We start from the raw sequence: 6,000 nt of genomic DNA, 5'->3' as shown, positions 1-6,000 counted from the left end.
TTCGCTCATGAAATTTTCGCGAGAGGATGTTGCCGCGAAAATGCGAAAGTTAGATGCCGCGAATACATAAGTGTCCTAGGGTATGCTATTAACGATGATACCAGAAAATGACAATAACTATTTTATATAACATATCTATAAGTGAGTGGGGTTAAGAGATTTGGCGAAATTAATCATGAAACTTATAACATTATTTTATCAATTTTAGGTTAATATATTACGTTTTACAGATACATGTAGATATGCAGTATGAATTAGTTTTGTTATTATAATAAAAATAATACACGTAATTAAAAAGATAAAATACTGATAATATCATATTACAATTAAATGACATTAATATTGTAATATTAAATATAGATTAATACAGTAGCATTAGGAGAATACTAGAAAATAACCCGAGTTACTACTACTAATACAAGTGGTTCATAAAATAAATTACTCACGTGCTTTGGTGGCATGTGGAGTATGCAAACAGGTTAGAAAACATGTCGTCTTTGAAATGCCGAAAACAAAGGTAAGAGTAAGCAGGCGAATAAATAAAGTTTGTTACGTCCAGCTTCACCCAGTTGCTCCACGCCCAGTGAAGGTCTGGTCTTTTCTCTGCTCTTGGCTAAAAAAAAAAGCTTCTCAGTTCGCCAGCTGCACAAACACGATGTGGGGTTAGAGATTATGACGAATTGAAATTAACAAGTTTAATATGAGAAAGCGTATCTGTTATTTGCTATAGATCAAACTTGAACTGAAACTAACATTATCTGATCATGTGACTTACAATTCCCGCCATATGGCGCGAACAACTTCTACAGCATTTTTCGACCATCATAGCGGACCAAAAGGCTCATCATTTTTATCAGAGGATGATATGCAATCGTTCAAGCTAAGTTTAAAAAATTAAACATATTTTTATGCTGTTTTGAGATATCAGTGCTCAAAGTTGCAGCATTACGATACCGATAAAATAGACGCGTAAGAACAATAGACATGGTTTTTATCGCAAGCGTGAAGTATATTTTTGAAAATAGTTCGACGAATAAGGATGCATGAAAGTGTAAACTAAACCATCTCCCACACACACGTCACATTTTAGCCGCTTTGGAAAACGAATCCAAACTAGGGCGGTCTCGTGTCGCTGCGATTTTCTGTTCGTTTTTGAGCTTTTAAGAGCTTTTAATCACATTCTCACATATTTGGCACCTACTACACAACAGAGTAAGACATGGCGAATCTTTTGATACCAAATAACTGTAATGTGAATTTTGTTGCAAGTCAATCTTTAATGCTGTCCACAAATCTACCGAGTTGAAAATCTGTCAAGCGCTTTTGAAGGTTCTGAGCTGAGGAGAATGAGTTTCTCAGCAAAATTGTGACAGGCGATGAAAGCTGAGTGTACATGTTCGAGCCTAAAAACAAAAGAGATAGTCTAGTGTAGATGCATGCCAAATCACCTACTAGAAAACAGTTCAAAGTTAGCAGATCTGTGAAAAAGGTGATGTTGACAATATTTTGGAATATAAAGGGTCCCATTTTTACGTTCTTCCAATCTTAAATAAAATAAGTATAATGTATACTAATTTTTAATTATTAGTCAATTTACCACATGTATATTGATGTTGTAACACTAAATCATGAAAATTTGTTATCTAACTACTGCAAAACAAAAAAATGCTGGATTTTTCATGTTATTTTTGTTCTGCGAATTACAGGTGGTTGCCTTTTTTCAAACTTCACAGAATCATTAAACTTGGGCCTGAAAACAAAACAGTATGTATTTCTAGTAGGGAGATAGTAGAGATATGAGCTTGCCAAACAATAATGTCATGAGACCAAAACTTCAGAAGATTTTTGCAATTGATCACAGAGTAGTTTTTCGAGTCAAATTATGGTTTTGCACATCACACCAGCTTTAATATTTAATAATTTTTCAATGCATTGCTTGACAAAAATGAAATCTCATTCAGTGATAGTTGGTGTCAAGTGCTGCCTAAAACAGTAAAAATGACAACAAAATTTCACATCTGGACTGAAAAGTACGCGAGGAAGCATTCAAATGTCCGTGCATCACAATTATGCCAAAAATGGCTTTACCCCATACTATTTTGTTACCAATTTTCAATATGTACAGTACTTATATAACATTTTGAGGATTTTTACCAGGAGATGTTTGCCTTATATATATGTTATTACTAGAAGTTTCTATACTACTCTATACGATATTTTCGCTATACGATGCCAACCGTGGAACAGATTGAAATCGTATGACGAGGGCGCACTGTACTACAAACAAACATAGTAATAGGAATCCTAATTATTATTAAACTATAGCAGGTATTTAATATTGGCTTTTTTATTTACCGACTAATTGATTTGCATAATTTATTTACAATGGAAAGCGATTCAATTATTGCAAACAGCATAGTCAATATATCGTTTCACTATCTAGACCAAAGATGCAACTGTATGCCAGGAAAGAAACTACAAGACATGAAAAAGGAATTAATAAGGATAACATCTACAAAACTGGTGATATTCGGAGTCCCACATATCATGGCTTACAAAAGATCTGACCATATTGATGGAAGAAAGGCGTTCTAGCTTGAGGCTGAATTAGAAAGGGCTATTAATATGATAGGAATAATTCCATGCTCATTTTATCTACTTAAAAGCCTAAAATCAGATCAGAGTAACATAATTAACAGTTTGAAAAGTTGCCAGCTCAACAGTAGAAAGCAGGAAGCTACTTCAGCTATAATCCAAAGTTTATTTGAGAAAGCTTGTGATGGATCTAGAAAAATGTACTTTAGAACGAAAAAAACTAGAAGATGAAGTGCACCCAAATAGGGAGTTAGGGACTTTTTTACAATTCTTCACGACTTGATTTACACCAGATAGCAAATAAAGGAGTTAAGAAATACTATCAAGCTGAGGCAAGAACCAAAAAGACATGATAAACTGAATGTAGAGACTTAGGAACATCATACAATATCATCAATTAGTGAAAATAAATTAAGAAAAGAAAGGGCATCATTAGAGCAACTCACATGAGAAGAAGACAGAAAAGAACTAATGTTAAAAGAAAATGATGAAGCAGAAAGGAAGGAGATTGGAGTTGTTAGACATAAATATAAAAGTCTATTGTAAAGAAAATTAGAAGCCAATGACAGCCAGTGTAGAAGAAATGCTCTACGAGTTTGAGAGGAGCTGTCAAAGAATAGAGATACTCAACGGGTTATAGAGGGACTTCCTGTAAAAAAAGAACAAGACAACAAGAAGCCAAAAATAAATGGGAGCAACCAACACTAACAAGGCATAACATACAGAGATGCCCGTTTCTATAAAAACAGAGACAGGAGTTAGAGTGAAGGGAGTTGAAAAATAAAAAGAAAACAAAACTATAAAATATTTAACAAAAAGTTATATAAATATGTATTCAGTAGTTTCACATTGTAAATATTGTGTACATGTACATTGTTCATTTTGAGAAAAAGAAAAAAATGAAACAGGATTTAGTGAGGGGTCAAGGAGATGTTTATGCTGTAAAAAGACTGGAGAAATGGCAGTAATGGTGTGGCTAAATAATTGTATATTGCACGATATGATAAAGTTGTAAATAGCATGTTTATGCCAGCCAGCCGAACCTACTCATTATGCTGCTTTGTATGAGTCTATTGTATTCATATATTAGTACTAGAAATTGCACTGTCATACAGCCCACGACCAAAGTGATAATGGAAAAAAGAAAGGGTACTGTTGGTTGTTGAAAAAGTAGTTCTCAGCAGGAATTGGCAGAGTATAGTGTAAATGAGACTTGTTTGAGATATAAAATAAATTTGAGGGAGCATGACTCTAAAAAGGTGCAACTAACAATTTATTTTGGAGGTAAAGTTAGGTTGAAACTAGGTATATGAGTAATTGGTTAATTGTTGATATTACAATTATATCTGTTATAAGTATACAGTATCTATTTAAGGTCGCCCAGTTTAGTCTCCTCTCTTTTGCGTCGTAAGATATGGTCATTGATAACTAATCGAGTGATGCACTCCCTAGCAAAGTTGTTAACAAGTCATTGATGTTTCGAAGTCGAGAGAGGGCAACAAACGATATTCCAGCTGTCATTTCGTGATGGCCTATATCAATGACAGCTTTAGCCATGGTAAGACCTTGACTCTTGTCATACCTAATCACACAAAAAATCATACCTAATCTACTACTATTTCAAACCTGTTTTACAACGATAAAAAAAATTAATTTAAGCTGTAGGCCTAACCTACTGTAATTTATGCATTTTAACAACAACAATAAGGAAATATGTTTATTATAACTCTGAAATGCAAAAGTAGAAGTAAAATGGCAAGCTACTGTGTACTATACACAGTTTGAAAGTTGGTTGTGTTGAATCTAGAATGGTATTGATAGCGATCTTTAACAGAAAGCAAGTATGAGCGTTAATGCGTCTGGAAGATTTCTGCAGACTGCAGCAAAATAAAAGCTGTTATAAAGTGCTATAAAGCTGTAGGCCTAATCTACTGTAATGTATGTAATTCAACAACAATAAGAAAATATGTTTATTATAACTCTAAAATGCAAAATTAGAAGTAAAATGGCAAGCTACTGTGTACTATACACAGTTTGAAAGTTGGTTGCGTTGAATGCAGAATGGTTTTGATAGCGATCTTTAACAGAAAGCAAGTATGAGCATTCACGCGTCTAAAAGTTTTCTGCAAACTGAAGCAAAATAAAAAATTGGTTCGTCATAAAGGGGCGCTGTAGTTCGGCCCTAGCTTGTACATAAGTTGTAAAGAATTTCGGCTAACGTTTTAAATAATGAAACCTTCGGTGATTGGACAAAAAAACATAGGCTGATAAACTGTGTACCACAATGTCGTACCTGTAATTTGGTCTACGCCTCAAACGGTCTACGTTTATTACTGAAACCTTCGAATAAATTTGATTACAAGTAAACAATGCCATAGACTGGTGAAATGAGCACGGTTTTCTCGTGAAATGCGCACTGCTAAATAGTTCTACTATCTGTCACACGGCTTTATTGGCGTATCGTAGGCCGGTCTTAACTTTTATTAAACCAAGCTTTTCAAGCGTTTTGTGGCGATTTTCGTCCAAATTAATCTGTCTATTTGTGTATAATCCGATCAGCTGGGTAAGTTTTAAGATCATGCCGACGGTTTACAAAGACTTGGTAACATATTTAAATAGGCTTAAATGTGTTTTGTATCGTTATTAAACTTTAACGACTCTACAAAACGATGGTTAAATTTGTTGATGAGATTTAAAAACAAGGGTTCGTCTCATTGTTGAATAATTTTCGTAAGTTGTGTGCACATGCATTTATCATAAAAACACTCAAACTCTCCCGCTCGTTTGGTCGTGGGATTACATAATATTGTTGTCTCAGTTGCATTTGCACTAAATTGACCTCTGTGTCTTTGTTATCACTTGTGGCCACATTGTCTCATTATGCAATGTTGGATTATTTTCCTAGCGTGTTTAGCTCATTATCTTGCTTACTGGTGGATATGTGAAATTCATTCGAATACAAGCAGTCATTGTAAAAAGTTCATACTAAAGTTTACTTATCACAAGCTATTTTGGCAGTATTACAGTGTGGCAGTTCAATTGTCTGATTTGATAAAATTTTATGAGGACAGCAAGACCAATGGGGAGTTCAGGTCTTGGATTACCCTAGGACACTTTTATTTCGCTAGTATTTAGTTTCGTGAGTAGCACACAGTGTAAAATTTCGCTGCAGCTTAATTTCGCGGCTCTGATGAGTGCGAAAATATAGTGATGTGAAAATAAATGCAGTGGAAAAAACAGATTACATTCCTGAGGTCCAGTTTGCTAATAAGGAAAAAAATTCAATTTGGGACTAGTTCGTATTTGTAAACCGCAGGTTGAAATGTGTGGGTGAGATCGATAATTCACTTTGATCACTTGCTGCCATTTGTTTCTTAGACTATCAATGACGTCTAGGTCCCTCCC

The sequence above is a fragment of the Watersipora subatra genome, chromosome 1 (genome assembly GCF_963576615.1).
Source record: "Watersipora subatra chromosome 1, tzWatSuba1.1, whole genome shotgun sequence".
NCBI lineage: Eukaryota > Metazoa > Bryozoa > Gymnolaemata > Cheilostomatida > Watersiporidae > Watersipora > Watersipora subatra.
This window is presented reverse-complemented; position numbering follows the sequence as displayed.